Here is an 18,008-nt window from a genome sequence, read left to right as displayed (position 1 = left end):
TCGACATCAAGAAACTCAAACTGCCTACAAACTCCAAGGCTCCTATCGAGGTTCTGCATAGCAACTGGCTGCAGTTGACAAGTCCTTCTTTAGATCCAGCTGACACCGTGACCTACGGACGACTGTATACACCAAGAAAAAGACTGAGTCAGAAGATAGACTTTCCACCTGGCCAAACCTCGTCCTTGTATATGACCTGCAGTTCAACGCTGTAAACTTTAACTTTTGACTTCGACCCGGTCTAGGGTGACTAAGGTGTCCATGGTTGGTGCTAGAAACATCTAAAACTGAAAAATCATATCTCCGGTTCCCTACATCCAATTTTTGATTTTTTGGTGTCTTTGCTCATTACAATTTTCTATACTTTTATCAATTGTAGTGGAGTTTATATTTTGTTGTGTTCTTTACTTTTTAACTGTTTTGATACTGATAAATGCCTTACACATTTCTCCTAAGTTTAGCCTGTTTGCTTTGGTTTTTGGCTACCAAGGGCTTAACTTACTGAGACTAACTGCACCTTGTAAGGAATTGGGCCAGTATTACTTCAAGAAGAGTACCATCCACTTCAACTAATAATCCACTTTCTCACATATAAGCTGTGAGAATAAGTGGAATACTTTTAAAAGACTTTTACAGTAAGTGTCACTGATTGCACTTTTCTTTGTGGAGTAAACCCATGAATGGCATAGCTATCATTAGTGCAGGAGAGGAAGTCACATCGTGTTTCAGGAATGTAGAAAGCAACATTTACCCCAACTGCCTCAATTGTACTACTTACAAAGGAGGCAGGGAGCATTTTCTGTGCTTGCCAATGAGCCCGCAGCATTCTTGTGCCAATCAAATGCAGTTATTTAAAGTGGTTACATGGTGAACAGTTGCTTTGAACTTTTACTGTAAGGTTAAGTTTTGTTTATGGTGTTCTTTAATAATACTCCCTAGGAAAGTGATTTCTATTTCCTTTTTTCAAAAGACCTGCTCAATTAATTATAGTTTTTGTCCTCAAACTACACTCTGTGGGTTTGCTTCATGAGGTGTTTTGATCACTGAATATTAAAGGACCAGTGCTGTGAATTTTCCTTTATTGAGGTTTTCATTACATTTCCTGGAACTCCTCATGCTCATCGCAATGGGTAGTGCTGGTCGTGATGCAATGGTTTTCAAGGACTAGTTGAGTGAAGCGTCATTGGTTCTGTGTTAATGTATTTAGTATGTGCAGAGAGATGTAATTGCATCGTTCTTTAAATGGGGTATCTACTGAAAGCTTATTCATGTACATTTGTTTTTACGGCAGATCCAGGCAGTCACCTTTAATGACGTTGGATGAATACTACTGGTCGAAAGTAAAATCAATTTAACAAGGATTTGGGGGTATCTTACCCCCAAGGAAATCTTTCAACCCCACCAAATGAGTTTAATGTAGTTCATTTTAAGGACGTTCTATCCACCGTTGGTGAAATCCTAGTAGGATTGAAACAGTACTCATATGGGTGGTTAGGGGGTTGAACTTAAAGGAACTATTTTACGGATGGTGAATTGGTATTGAACATTTGGTTTTAATTACAGTCCCATTTCTAGTTCTTCTGACATACCATTTTTCAAGGTGAGGAGTGCATAAAATATTGTAACTTTTTTGGCAAAGAAAGTTAAAAACTATAGCCAGATTACAACATTACAAACACTTTCATTTTAAAGAGGGATGAAAACAAATTGGAGGTAAATTAAAAGAGATTCACAATTTAGGACTGCCCTGGGACGTTTGAGTACATTTGTTAGGGCTTAATCACCGAAATGCCCCGCGGGTGCAATGGGCGTTTTACAGGCCATAGACGTTTGCACAGCCCCTTCTATAAAACCCATTGTGCAAGGCCAGATTTTGCATTCTAAATTGAAAAGAGGGAGTCCCTTATTAAAAAGATAAAAGCTCATTGTCTGAGAGAGCGCTAAAGAAAACAGCAGAAAACAAATGACCTTTGAGGGGAAAAAAACGGGTTTATAATGGGGAAACATCCATTTGACTTTGAGAAAAGAAAAACATACACATACAGTTACTTTGTGTGGCTGTCATACGTTCGCGCAGCAGCCAGCTCAGCAAGGCGACCGGGGCGGAAAAGGTTTAATATGGTGGTGGTGTCTAATAGACACCGCCAGCCATATTATGATGGGCATGTGTAAATACCTTTCCGTGGCGGCGATGCCGCGATGGAAAGGCATGCGGTCTTCACTCTGGGGGCCCCCTGCGGGCCCACAGAGTGAAGGAGAGGTGGGGGCAGCACAGGGGGGTACCTGTGGTACCCCCCTTCATTTGCATAAACAAAGCCGCAGGCACCGAGCGGTGCCTGCTGCTTTGTTTATGCAAATACATTAATGCATTTATAGCATTGTGGCGGGCGGTGCAGAGAGCACCGCCCGCCACAATGCTATAAATGCAGGATGTGCCCACCACTGTGGCGGGCACATCCTAATACCCCCCACAGGACCTCCGCCTAATGGCGGGCGGTCCCGAATTCCGACAAGATGGCGGGCGGACAAAGTCCACCCGTCATCCTAATGAGCCCCTATGTTTGGTGTTTTGGAGTAGCGGTAGTAGCAACAATATAGGTGGCTAACATGATTTCATGAACCGGGGACACACATCGCTATTAAATCTAGTAAGTAGGGGCTTCAGACATAAGAGCTTCAAGTAAGCCTAGAACAGAGTATAAGATGACTACAATATACTTTGTCGACTTGTTCCCACAGAGCAGAGTAACATTGAGAAGAAGAATATCGCAATAAGTAGGAAATAGGGGGCCACACAAATAATAACAGAAAGTAAGTGAGTCTCTATATCGATACAAGCATTTGAGGTAGTTCTTAGAGGTATCAACCAGATGATTGCTTCAACACTGGTGTTCTATTAATGTATTTCAACTCAAGACGGGCTAGGATTAAAACAAGGGCAATGGAATGAAAAATGATATAAGCCTTAGAGGCAGTCCATAGAGGAGTATATCAATCCAGCTCACTAATCCAGATGATTGTTTCAACACTGGTATGACATTAATGTGTTTGAACTCAAGACAACCCAGGACTACAATAGGAGTAACCGAATGGTAAAAAGTATAGAAGTAACGAGTGGTGTGAATGAGATGAGGAAATAGAATTAGAGGTATTGGCACAGAATGTTTTTATACATTTATGGAATTTGATTTATATTGAGGAATGCTGAGAATTATTATTTGCATTTTTATTCATGGACAATCTTATGGGTAATACTACAGATAGGGACATGACATAATCATATGTAGAAAAAAAGAGATGTGAATTGTAAAGTAATTGCATCCATTTGTATTTTTAGATTATACAAAGACGGGAGTAAAATTTAGTTGACGCAACCAGTTGGGCCACAAATGTAATTGCTGTACTATCACCGTAGATGGTCACAAATATGTTGTAACTAATGGGGTGTATAGGAAACAAAATTGTTAAACAGCAGCCAATTGTGGCATCTAATGACAAAGAGTACTGTCTGCACCAACTCTCGTATGATATTTGGTTTATGTCTAAATTTTATTTTGTTTACCCATATGATATTTTTTTAATGTGATTTTAACATGCAAAAGTGACTATGATGTTTGGAACTCATAGAATGTTTTTATGAATTTCTGTAATTTTACAATGATTTTTATAAATCTTTAGAGATCTTGTGCCAATACTTGGTTATTTAGAGTGCAATATTAGTGGGAGGAGGTGACTAAGGAGTGTGCAACATAATTATGTGAATGAGTGTTGAGGAATCGAATTGAACCCAGAGGACATTCTTTATAAAGTTCTTGCATGAACCCTAGTCCTTTGGGAAACCAAGGGTCCCTCTCTTTTTTTTAATAAAATAACCTTTATAGGGACACGCACGTCTTTCTTCCTCAGCACCAGTGAAAATTGTGGATGCTGATAAGAAGCGTGCAAAAGTGTAGACAAAATGCACAATGTTGGTATGAGATTAAAAGTTCAAATCACAAAGCTTAAATGTTTACAGTGCAATGCCTTTGTTTATTGTATGTAGTAATTGCAGTAGCTTTTCCCCAACTGGTGCTAAACCATAATTCCTTAATACAGACATAAGGCAAATCGTCCACAGTGGCATGTCATGCTTACAGACCTTCCAAAGAGGTGCAAATATGTTGTTTATATTTTTGGGATGGATATCTGTCTGCATTTGTATTCTACCTCCATCATTGTCACTAGAGTTGCATAAAATGTACTAGTATGAAAATATGTGCGATTTCATTAACGTCTGGGTGGTATAAATATGGCATCAAATGTAATTAACAAATACAATACTTTAAGTATTTTCTATAGCAAATCTAAACAAATAAAATGTAATTCAGCAGTAAATGTTAAAAGAACGAGTTCATTGTTTTGTCTTGTAATGTGCATATATAGCAATGCTTTCTCTTTTTTATTTCTCCAACAAATATTGTGTAAAATGTCACTTTTACCTGGATCTTGACAGATTTGAAAAATGCATTTCTACAAGATGTTTGCGTGCAGAATCATATTTGCATAAACATCTTTATTATCTTTCCATTGGTGTACAAGCATTCTGTCATCGGTGTACGAACAAACTTAAGAAAAGCTTTGCCTAGCACTGGAAAGCAACATATGCCTAGAACAACAAATACATGTGGATGACAAGAATAGACATATTTACTGTGATTGTGTCTCGAGCTAATTTGACGTTGATTAATCAATCTATTTTGCATTGTAGATTCTTTTCTCAAACATATTTTCATCCCACCTCCAACACTTTGTAAACTGACTTGAGTGGAGCAAAACATTTTGTATGTCAAACGTTTAGAACAAGTCAAGGTCTGCCGAATCTGACAACAGAGAAGGACCTTAATTTAACAATCACATTCTTCACTATTGACTGTTGACAGCTTTGATTGGCAAAAACAAATAGTTGTAGAAATCCATGTCAAAATGGCAATGGGCCTGATCACTTAACTTGCCCCAGTGCAGGGCAATTTTGTACCAGTTTTGAACTGATATTTGCACATTGTAGCGGTAGAAAAAGTTGTTTCTGAACTGGTCATTCACTACAAATTTTAGTTTTGCACTTCATCAGTGCATATATTACTCTAGAATTCCCTGCCACTGGTGCAAAATCACCCATAACAAACAAAAATGTCCATCACCAGTGAGTTGGCCCCAGCTCTGATTCCAAATACCTTTTGTTGATTTGAAACGTATAAGAAGATGATTTCAAAGTTGTAAAAATATGTATTGCTTTACAGAGCTTTTTTGCTATTTCTTAATTTAGTGAACAATTTCCCTCTTAGCAGTATAAATAAAACATTGAAATTCTCCAGTACTAAAATTATTCAACCAGTTTACTTTGTCTTTAACTTCTCAGTCATGAACAATATGATTTTTCGTGTTTGCATTAACTTTTCATAAGCTACCTCAATGCAGTTTGGACCCTGAAATCCCCAAGGCCGACAATGGATGGAAGTTCACGCCTAAAGGTGTCGAAGTTATTCCCATTGTGACATGAGATGACATATGCTTAATTCATCATGCAGGTTGTTTTCTGAAGTGGTGCGAAAAACACAGAGATAGCTCATGAAAAGTTCATGGAAGTTGAATAGAAAGTATATGGATTTGATTATTTGTATAATTCTTGTCCAATAAGAATTTTTATTTTTATTATTCATTAGGAAAGAAAGTGCTCTTTTTTGTGTGTTAACTTATTGTTAATATGATACAAGGACTTTAAATTTAATGAAACATTTGGAGAACAAAATGGCGACCTTTCAGATTCTGGCAGGGTTACTTTGAACTATTGAGCGAGGGTCTTAAACCCACAGATAACTTACATTTTGATCAACTGATTTAAAAGTGAATCTAACCATAGTAGTAAAATTTGAGGATAACTCATGTCTGCTTTTTTATCAACCTGTGAGCACCTTTATTATTTTTGTAAACTTTTTTAAGTCACAAAATAAAACATCTGCACAACCAATCATCTGTTCAGACCATGGTAAAATTGATATTAGCATGTTCTGATAAACATGAAAAGCAAAAATGCCACAACCAAAGTAAAGTCTTGAGGAAGTACTTTTCAAGTATGAATGCGTTTATGCACATAAAATAATAATAATGATTATTCTCTGGCTTTGAAACTGCTCATGAAGTTGTACTGCAGCAACAGGCAATAAGGTATTACTCACAATGCCATCAGAATTATGAGTTTGTAAGGGTTGTTTAAAGATTGTCTCACTACTTCCGAAGTTCAGAGTTTCAAGATTTGTGTTGACTGAGACAGCAGGATAATTCCTTCTGAGTCACAATTCATCTAAATTAGATGCAGTACAACCTGCATTTTTATAGTGTTTCAAGCCACAGTGACAGGCTGGCAGAGCTCGGAAAGTTTCCCAAATTAAAGTTTGCATCGTAAGCTTCCTTCACCTTAACAGCAGAGCCCCTTCCAAGGCAATTATTTTAGCAATATCATGCATCAATTAAAGCAAATCTGAGCTGACCCCAAGCACTGGGATAATCAGAGACTCAATCACACTGAAATCTCGGCGTGCGTGGATGCCCAGCACTGGTAGGAAAATGGCTGAAGCAAAACTCCAAAGAGAAATGTTGCAGGGACCGAACGCAATTTCACATTTCCGGGCTGTTCCATTGTACACTTACTCTTTTCTTTTACCATGTCAAGTGTTTTTCATTTCAGGGACTATTTCAGAATTCTAAACCTGACCAATTCACCTGTGAAACACTTTTGAAGGTGAAGACAATACATCTTATGAGAAGCAGATACTTGAATCAGCAGTAATAAAGTGAGGTCAAAAGTGGATGGCTGAGACTGAGCTGATGACCAGTTGCAGATTTGTGTCCTTCAAATGTAGTAATTACAAAGAAAATGCTAAATTATGAGGCACGATCACAAATGAAATATAAAAATATGTTCAGGTAGCGGAAATTCTCATTTGCTATTGTCAAAATGCTTTTTGGTGTGAATGGGTAGAATGGCTTTCCCAGTGTGGGAATGTCCTGGAAGCTTGTGCACATCCACAAGTCAATGGGGCTTTATCCTGGAAGGTCTCCTTGGGTGCAGAAGGCGTCGTACAGAAGAGGACATAGACACATGCATGGGCTCTTCTGTTAATCACCTTCCACATGCACAAGTATATCACTAGTGAATTGACAATGGGGTTCTCTTATCATTCTGTGTAAGGGAGGGAACTTCTTATCTCTTGCACGATAATACAATGGGTGCGCTGTATGGCGTATGGAGGTGCACAACTGACCACCTAGGACTTGAAACACAGTCAGGGACGGTGGAATGAGGAGTGCTGGAGGAACTGCAGCACCTCCTGGAGCTTCCTTGCAGGAGTTGAACTGGAGAATGATAAATAAAGAGGCCTTTCAAATTCGTTTTTGGCTTGTAGCATTTGCTGTGCATTCAAAGACAGGTCGAAGAAAGGCAATATATTCTAACAAATTACTACTTAATCTCTTCTTTTCTTTTTTTTAAAGTTTGAGTTTATTGAAAACCATAGGAAAAGGAACAGCAGTATGGTAAATAAAATAGATATTGATTAACATTAAAATTATATAAAAAGATTGGAAATGTAACGGTTACAATAAACATAACTATGAGTAAGAGGGGAATAAGGGAAAAGGGGGGAAAGGGAAAGCAATATATTATGTCATTCAAAGGTTGAGGGCAAAAACTAAGTATGAGAATAAACACTGTATACAAAATCTTTTCTTTTTAACTTGATAACTGGTGTTTACATTTCCCTTCTCTTAAATTCAATGGAGTGAATTTGGGCACCAAGTGACAATCCTTCTGGGGTGAAGATAATGAAAGGAGAAGGCTGGAGTATGTCAAAGGTTTTCTAACACATACTTGAACATACAATTTACAACTGTTTAAATATATATCAGCAGCAAGTAAAGAGCACATAAGGCATATTGTTTCTTTTACTTCTCAATAGTGATGGATACACAGCTTTTAATAATATCTAAACAAAGGAATAAACTGTACTTGTTTGACAAATACACACATGAACCAAATTTCCACGAGTTATTGTTGTGCACCATATAGGATTAGTAGTAAAATGGTATGCTTGATTCAAGTGTAACAGCTATTTCAAGAGGATATTTCAATAGAAAATATGCTCCCTGTACTTGGCAGTATCCCACAACTCCACACTTTACTTCTTTATATGTGGGACAAAGTGTTTAAAAATGCAACACCTAACATATACTAAAATCCTCACAATACTCCTGCTGAATGGACATGGCTCATTTGCTACATCTATCCTTTATCTATTGCTTTGATTTTTTTCCAAATCGTGTGACTTTGGAGACTGATGGTCACACCACAGCAATGAAAAGTATTTCAGTACTACAACACATAATGCGTACTTCAAGGGATTGTTTTGTGAGTGGGGCATGGATGGTTTAATAACACTTAAGACAAACATCCACAGAGTGCAGTCACACACTGGACTCATCTGTGGAGAGTCCCTAACCCAATCTAAAACAGAGCTGTAGTTTGAGAACTGACACTAATTTTCCCTCTTGTGCTCCCTCCAATGCACATGTAAACATTTATGTTTAATTGGACCTTATTGTTGGTGTTCCTTGGTGCTTCCAATAAGGGTGCTCACAGGTGCAAATCATGATTTTGCACCTAGTTTCATACTGCTGTGAACAGACTCCTTTGATGATTTATAACAGTCAGATGTTTCTCCAAATATAGGAGGAGACCGAGAGAACATTTCTTTCTTTTTCTGTGTATCATGCCCTATATCATTTGTAGCTATTTAGAGTGACTTTTTAAAAAATCTTTCATAAGCCGATTGGCATACATTGTTTTGAAATTCAGTTTAGTCCTACAATGTTAGATTTCACAGTTAATCAGGAATCATAAAATACCTCGCACCCTCCTAGGTATACTTGCTGCCTTACACTTACTTATGTATATTGTTAACAAGGCAGCAATCCATGGGGGTAAACGTGCTGGAAATGTAACTTGCCACCTCAAACTATTTTTCCTTTTTGTCTAAAAGAGCAATATCTATAATGATAGGGCTATACCTTCCCTTACATCGCAATAAGAAACAGAGGTGCGTCTGTGTTTTCACAATCAATTTGTCCACTAGTCCTAGAATCGTTTCAGTATTAATCATTATTGCCCAAATTTGTATCTGCCCTTCCCATTTCGAAAGGTGTGTGAATACCTTCAAAGTTGCAACATTCACCATGTGTTTATTTCATCCACAGCACCAGTGAAACTAGTGGATGATGATTAGAAGGGTGCAACAGTTGTACACATTATCCACAATGTGGGTATACCATAAAAACTGCAAATCGCACAGCTATTTTAAAATGGTATCAGTTATGGGATTCATGTGTGATTTGTTCCACACCAGGGGACTCAAGTGTGGCAAAAGGTTGTATTCCATCTCAATCATGCTAACTCATGATGTCTGGAAGGTACATGATGCTGTATGTAGAGTAGAAAAGGGTCCTTGAATAATGCTATGCGAGGCACAGTAAGTCTATTCTCCAGGTCCTCATATGTGTCTTTATGAGAGTCTATCAGGCTAACATTTATTTCACTGTAAGACTGTCTGTCCTTTGTTTTCATTGATGGACTATGCTTTTTTATCTCCATTGATTATATGGGAAGCATGATTTTGGATCACATGCAGGCAGTTACTATATTTGTAGGCAAGCCAATGCCTAGGATGATATTGTAGACATGTTTATAGTTAACTTTACTGGGCTTCCGATGCTGTACGTTTGGTATATATTGTAATCTAAGAAATGACAATATAAATTAATTTATCCAGGCTTTTTGATGGCTTAGTTAACCTAATACATTATAAGCCTACGGGAGTACAAGGAGAGCCATAAACTATATAGCACAGTGAAATAGACTTAACATAATTTGCAAAAAAATACATTCTAAACATAAAGGGTTTTATTCTAAAAGCTGTTTGTGTAAGTACCACATTTATAGGTGGAAACTAAACTTTATAATTCATATAATATAAATTTACAGACATAAATGGGTTTATTTACATAGATAGATTTGCCAGTATGGTGTGACTTCACACATGAGAACCTTTGAGCATGCACATATCTAAGATCTCTTTTGGGACCACTGGTATGAAACAACTTTACATTTAGTACCCATTTTCCGCAAATTCGAACCTTTGTGATGCCAAATAGTCTTGAATTATTACGTAAACTTTCAAAAACATAGTCTAGCACAAACAGATGAAAGTCGAAGTGGCCCGGTAGTGATCCCGGTACAATTTTCAGAGTGGGGTGCTGCTGTCAATGTTAGGTCAGTGAAACTATACTGGTTGTGAAAAATCCAAGTGTTGCACATATTGTAGCACATGAGCCACACCCTTGGGCAAAAGATTGGTGGACAAGTAGTGTGTGTCCATTGGTGCATTTTGGAGCATATTGTCTTAAATATATAACTACAATGTGGTGTGCTATGGTGCTGTCACTACAGGGAGAGTGTTTTCCATTTAAACGTCACTAAATGTGTATCAGTAATTCAGCTTTACTGCTAAACCTAAGTAGAGCACAAATGATAACTGTGGAAATGTGATTTCTGCGGATATTTATCATTTGCACATCACACAAGTGAATTGTCTTCTTTTTGGATATTTATCATTTGCACATTACACAAGTGAATTGTCTTCTTTTTGTTTTGATCCTAATAAAATAATTGTGCCCGATTCACCAAGAGCCTCCTCAGTAGTAGTGGATGCTCTGCACTCATGGCGGGATCTTCGCAATGCAGTTTCTCATTGTGGAGAGCCCGCCACATGTGCGCAGGCTCTTTGTAAAATGGGCACTGAGTTTCCAATGCACTTGAGAATTAGAAATACAACGTGCCTCATATGAACTTTTTTTGCTGCTGAAATATTTTAAAATGTTTGAAACTTTTATTTACAAGTATTTACATTTTATTGTGTGCTAAAAAAATCTATTTTCTATGCATACTTTCTGCTCTTCAGCAAGATTATCGATTGTTTTATTTTTACAAAATTGCCTTCCTTTTGAAAGGAAAAAAAGGTTAACATCAATCTCTATGTTAAATATGCAGCGGTTTGTCAGAAGACATTGAATGACACCTCACCTCTGTCTTTGAGCTCACTGCAAATGTTGCCAAGATAAATACAACATTGTGGAGGCCTCATTATGGCTCATTCCACTTTCGGATGGCTCATTCCTCATTTGATCTCCTGCAGGTTCATCTTGGGGGTGCTGGAGCACCTTCCATGCCGCTAACTCTTCTCACAGGACAGTCTGTGGGCATTGCGAATTGGTGGGTGTTCAAAAAACTTTTGCAGCTAATTTGCAATCCTAAAACAGTTGCAGACTTACCTTTAAGAGAGACAGGGGTATATCTATAATCTGGGTGCAAAAGGGGATGCAACTCATTTAACATTCATGGTGGCTTGAGAAAGCGACTTTTCAGCAAGAAACCCCCTTTAAATACTTAGTCCAAAATTTTATCCAAAATTAAAGTCACCCCACGGAAGCAAATTTCGAATTTTGTGAATCAGGCCCAACGAAAATTCAATCCTAGATTTTACAAGAAGCAAATCATCCATAATAGAACAACATAGACACATTGTAGCCAATGGCAAGTAGGAATTCAGGGCTCCACTCTTGGAATAAAATGGTGAAAACATGCAAGATCTTTTCTTTTTTAATTTTTTTTTCTTTTTTGTCCTCATTTGCCACCTAGGTTTTAAATGTGCAATCGATGGGTTAACAAGCAACATGCTGCCTCAGTTTTTCTTTAAACTGGTAGGGACAGAAATGGAACGTAGACCTCATCCCTCAGCAATAATGCTTCAATCAACAATGATCGCTAAAATAAAACCTTGTGGAGGTTGCCAGAATACAGCCAGGATACTGATAAAAGCATCAGAGCACAGCTATTCCCAAAGGGGGGATTGATGGCTTAATCATTGGACCTGCGGGATAAAAAAAAAACCAGTTACTCAAAGATCGCACTTCAGAAGATGCCAGAAAGATCTTTTTGCTGGGATCCCAGCTCTAACCAGATCTAACCTTGAGACCTGCAGGGCCGAAGCGTACCAGTCATTAATAGAGGGAGGTAGAGAGTCCTTCCATTTCCTACATATGTCCCTCCTAGCAAGGAGAATGGAATACAAAATTAACTTCCTCGCTGTTGTGGAGACCCCTTCTAGAAGACCAAAAATTACCAAGGAAAGGTCCAGGACAATGTTGGAACCTACTGATGATGAAAGAGTCTTACTGATGGCTTCCCAAAATGAGCACAAGCGAGGGCACTCGAAGAACATGTGGATGTCTGAAGCGGCCACCAGACCACATTGCGGACAAGCCACCATGCTCCCCTGTGTAAATTTGGAAAGTCGAAGGGGAGAGTAGTAAGCCTTGTGAATGGTGAAAAGGTGATTCCTGCTTAACCAGGCAGGTTTAACAATGTCCCACATCATTGTACAATGTTAACATCAAGGCGTTCGCGTATAAGGGTTGGGAGAGAAAGGTGGCCCTCTATGCCGATGATATTCTCATTTTTACCTCTGAGGCACAAACGGCCCTTCCGGTAATATTCAAGCTGGCCTCGGAATTTGGGGAAGTGTCCGGCTATGAGATCAATGCCTCAAAAACTGAGATGATGACCTGGAGCATTGACCAGAGCTCACTAGGCTCTGATATTCGGCCGGGCAATAGGATGAGGTATTTGGGCCTTGAAATTGTAGAGGACATTGACCAGGTTGCCACAACAAACTTCTATAAGGTTACAAAGGATTGTCGTAAGTTACTACAGTCTTGGGCACATCTCCCTTTGTCACTATTGGGAAGGGTTAACTTGGTCAAAATGTCCATTCTGCCCAAGATTTCTTTTTTATTTAATACTATCCCTTTATATTTTGATCCTTCTTTAATTAAAAAATTTCAGGCCGAAATTAACACGTTTATTTGGAATAAACATCTCCCAAGAATTTCTTGGAAAAAGCTTAGGAGGCGTAGGGAAAGGGAAGGCTTGCTGCCCCGGACCTCCAGGCATATGCCTGGGCGTTCCAGCTATCTCATGCCAGGATGTTATTAAAGAATCCTTCTGAGTATGGAGTGGGGACTCTGTACTCCACTTTGCTTAAGGGAGAGGGAGTTAGCCAGTCAGGGTTTCTTTTCAAATTTGGGGACCCCAAGTTTAAAAAAAAAATTCAATTAAAGATCCTACTTGGAATGCCAAGAATATGGGCTCAGCTATCTAAGTCTATTAACATAGGATACTACGGTAGCATGACACCTTTATGGGATCTTCCAGACAGCCCGGCTTGGTTAAGGGACTCACTTGCAATGCCTATTAGAGAAGTAGGGGTGGTGGTCTGGGGAGACTTATTTGTCGATGGGGTCCTGCTCTCTTGGGAGTGTCTGAGCAATAAGATCGGCCCAAACTTTGCCAGGCTTAAATATCTGCAAATATCCAGCTGGTCCCGTTCCTATACTGCACTGCCCTCTCGAAGAAGCAAATTTCCCTTAGGTGGTCATAGCTACCTTATAACCCTCCTAGTCGACAAACTTCCCGCTAAGAAGGAGATTTCATCTTGGTATAATCTGATCTTGGAAGAAATGGATGGTGCTTTTTTGTTACCAGAGGAGCTTTGGTCGCCACATGTGAACAATTCGAATCTTCAAGTCCTTTGTAGTACATCATGAAAACATGCAAGATCATTATGGGAAGGATGTACTAATGGAGTTTGTGCTTGCAAGTCCTGCAATTTTTAAAAACACAGGCTCTGCAACTGCAAAATCGAAAGTTGAAGTGCATCAAACACACATTGTGATTTACAAATTGTCATTATGAGTTGCAATGTTTACTTTTCGACCCATAATGAATCTTTATGAAACTAGTGAGTGAAATGGATATCTCCTCTTCCTCGTGATTCACAATGGAATGTAAGAATGGTGCCTGATGGCATTTGTGGTCTCAAACCCTTTCTTGGATACTGACCTCCAAAAGGGAGTGGTATCAATTCACAAAGAGAAAGCGGTGCATGAGGAACAGCTTCCCCTTCATGAACGTGGCCTTTGACAAAATAAAACATATCACATTTTTATTTTGAACGAGGGGTGGAAGTTTTCTCTGATACTGTTTTCCTACCAATTTTGGTGGGATTCACAGACAGAATCCTATCTCATTAACATAAATGAGGCTGGATTATGTGACTCCTGCTTAAATCCATTTTGCAGTGCGAAGTATCAGTACATCAATTTCAGAACAAAATTGGCATTCGCTGTCAAAACAGTGACTAGTTTGTACCTATGAGTTTGCTACATCAGGCCAGAGTGTCACCACCCACACATCCGATATATATTCATAGGATGGCCTGCCCTTCACCTGAAGGTTTTAGAAGAAAAAGAATATTTATTTCCCTATCGTCAGGGTGCCTTCCTATACGCCAAAGGGCTTCACAACCTAAAAATTAAATCACTGCACTGATTTGTGAAAAGCATAGAACCAATGTTACCCTACCATTTACCACAGAAATTATTAACAAAACCCATGCATTTCCCTGTAAGGCCTCATCCCCTGAATTTAGAATTAGCGTAAAATGACCTACAAATTTGTGTTGTTTTCATGCATTAACAAAGTAGTGCTCTAAGTTCATGTTTCCTACCTGATTGCCATACCTGTAAAATTAACGTCACTTGTACCTTCAGAATAACGTACAAAAGCACCATTTTTTATTGGTTTTCTTTGTTATATATTTGTAATAGGGTATAGTGTTACTGTAAATGCATCATCAATTCAAAATGAAATTTTGAGAGGGACAGCACAGGACGGGAGTCGTTTTCAGGCAACTGCTTCCTCACCCCTTAAAAGCAGGGACCACCCCAGCTCTGAAATTCTCTTACATGACCCAGCAGGGCGAGAGGTGCTAGCTGGGGGAAGGGCTGTGAAGGAGTTAAATAACTGCAAGGAGGTGGTTACCCGCCCAAAGGAGAAAGGAAAAAGCCCACAAAAAATCCAATTCGGGCTATGCGCTGAGGAGTACAGGGAAGCCTGTAGGGGGGGGCTGGAGTCCTCATAACTCACTGCAGAAGAGTAAAACTTTATACAAGCCAAATCTAAATAAAAAAAAAAAACCAACAAGGCAAACAAGCAGGTCAGGAATCCTCGGGAAGAAAATCTCTACCAACCCGTCTTTAGATTCTTATTTTAAACCTGTCCCCAAGACATTGGTTCTCACCAGAGGTTGTAAGCAAGGAGAGTTAACAACTGAGCTGAATAACAGCTGGGCAGACTGGGTGGAACATTTGAGCCCGAACCGATATAAAATTTTGGAGGTGGAGGAGGCTCCAGAGGCAGAAGTGGGAGAGAGGGAGGCCGAGGATGGCAGCTTGTCGGCAACTCCAATAGAAGGTGGCCCATTCAAAAGTTCGATAGAGCCAGAAAAACTTGTGGGAGGGGGGGCTGGTGAGAACGGGGGTAAGATTGAAGGGATTGAAGAGGAGGGAGCCACTTTAGGAGAAGGAGTGATGCATTCGGACAGCATGGTTATAGCCCTTCTAAGAAAATTAGATGTAGATGTTCACAGGGGCTTTGAGGACTCTAAAGTCAAGCAGGATGGCATCAGGGAGGCAGTGGGGTTATTGGAGGCTAAGTTTGACGAGTTAAACACACGGACAGGAAAACTTGAGCAGGAGGTTAAGGAGATGCAGGCGGCTGTGGAAGATAACTGTAAGGAGCTAGAAGAGGTTAAATTTAGAGAGAGAGCATACGAGGACCGGTTAGAGAAGTTGGAAAACATGCAGCGAAGGAATAATCTGAAAGTGTTGAAGCTTCCAGAGGGAAAGGAGGGAGAAGATTTAAAAGGTTTTGTGGTTCATTTATTAAAATCTGAACTGCAGATAGAAGAGTCTGAAGAGGAGATTGCTGCTGATATACAGAGGATCCATCGCGATCCCTTCAGATTGAAGCCAAATCGGTCTAAACCTAGAAGGATCTTGATTAATTTTCTCACTTACAGCCTAAAAGAGAAGATCCTTGCCATGGCATTGAAGAAGGGCTCCCTAACGGTGGGGGAAGCTAAAATTGAGATCAGATCAGATCTGTCAGTAGTTACCACAAATAGGCAGTGGGAGCTGGGGAAGCGAATTGAGCCTCTAAGGAAATTGGGGGCGACGGTGCAGTTAAAATTCCCAGCTTTCTTAAAAGTTATGTGGAATAATAAAATGTATTCCTTTAGATTTGTGGAAGACGTGGATAGCTTCCTGGAGCACTGTCAGGGTGGTGGTGCATAGTTAATTGATGTAGGATGAAATCACGGGTTGCGCAATCAGTATAAATCATAAAAAAAATTTAAAAAAGGGTTATTTATAGAAGTTTGGGTAGCACGTCCGCTGGTGACCGGCACTCAAAGGGCCTAGGCTTTGGGCCTTAGGAATCTGGAAGGGTTCTCCCGGGGAGGGGGGGGGGCGCGGAGGGGGGGACAGTTAGGACACAGGTGTGGGGGGGGGGGTGGGATAGGTAGAAGGGGGGTGAAAAACAAAAATGTTCTCATGTGCTATTGACCACCTTGAGGTTAAAAAGCTCAAAAGTAATATATGATGGTGGAGGGTAAGAGTATGAGGGGAAAAACACAGATGGTGAGATGGATGTCATGGAATGTTAATGGTCTAAGGGTAAAAGCGAGAAGAGACAGGATTTTGAGGTACTTAAGAGATACTTCAACAAACAATGATCCTTCAAGAGACTCATTTAACAGAGGAAGAGTGCAAACAATTTATGGGTCAACTTCGGTGGATAAGGCACTTTTATAGTTCACCACAAACAAGGGTTACTAGAGGAATACTTCTGATAATTAGAAATGGGCTAGATTGCCAGGTAGAGAGTAGCACTGCGGATGAGAAAGGCCAGTGGTTGATTGTGACTCTAAAGATAGCGGGATCATTATATAATATTATTGGATATTATGGCCCTAACCAGGACGATGTCACCCCCTTGGTAGAACTAACAAAAGAGATGACAGGGCTGTCAGGTTACGTAGTTCTTGCAGGGGACTTTAACACAGTACTGGATGCCAAGCTTGATAGATCTGCGACTAGTAGAGCCTTGGGAAATTGCAAAATGGCGTCCAGTGTTAAAAATTTAATAGAGCAGTTTGGGTTATGCGACATTTGGAGGAAGTTGGCCGGGACTGGGCTTGGATACACATATTACAATAAAAAATACAGTCATAGATCCAGAATAGATTTTTTTCTATTAGATGCAAGAATAACGGATAAAGTGAAAGAGGTTGTACATGTAGGGGTTCATCTGTCCGATCACTCAGCGGTCTTCTTAGAACTGGAAGTTGGGAGATGCGACATGGATTCAGTCTGGAGATTAGATCACACAGTTCTGTATGATCAGGAAGCAATGCAGTCCCTTCAACAGGAGCTTGAGGTCTTTATTGAACAAAATTTAGGATCAACCAGATTGGACATTGTATGGGAGGCTACTAAGGCTTTTCTCCGGGGGCGACTGGGAACCTTGGGGGCTAACAGAAGGAGAATATATTACCAGGAAGTGCTGAGTTTGGAACAGGAAATTCGAAAGTATGAAACCATTATTGTAAATTTGGGGGTAGCTCCTAAGGAGGAGATTCTTCAAGAGTTGGAAGGGTTAAAGGAACAACTCACTGCCGTGATTAATAAAAGGGTGAAGGAGAGATGGGAGGCTTCTAGGATCACTTTGAATACGGGGAAAACACAGGCAAACTGTTAGCTTGGAAGGTTAGGAAAGACTGGGTCAGAAATATGATAAAAGAGATCAAGGTTGGTGTAGAAGAAAAAGTAGCCTCAAACACAAATGAGATAGTGACAGCATTTTATAATCACTTCGAGGAAGTGTATAGTGAGGATTTGCATCCGGACAGGCAGAAGATAGAGGAGTGGGTCAGAGTTCTAAAGCCCTCTACGGAAGAACACCG

The 18,008-nt window shown here is 39.6% G+C and overlaps 1 protein-coding gene across 1 annotated transcript in view; it reads right to left on the bottom strand.

The window, feature by feature from the left end:
• Positions 1 to 18,008, bottom strand: part of KCNIP1 (potassium voltage-gated channel interacting protein 1) — a 1,655,018-nt gene that overhangs the window by 162,220 nt on the left and 1,474,790 nt on the right. The gene's annotated exons all lie outside the window — the stretch shown is intronic.

This window comes from Lissotriton vulgaris, chromosome 7, assembly GCF_964263255.1.
Source record: "Lissotriton vulgaris chromosome 7, aLisVul1.2, whole genome shotgun sequence".
Taxonomy (NCBI): domain Eukaryota; kingdom Metazoa; phylum Chordata; class Amphibia; order Caudata; family Salamandridae; genus Lissotriton; species Lissotriton vulgaris.
This window is presented reverse-complemented; position numbering and strand designations above follow the sequence as displayed.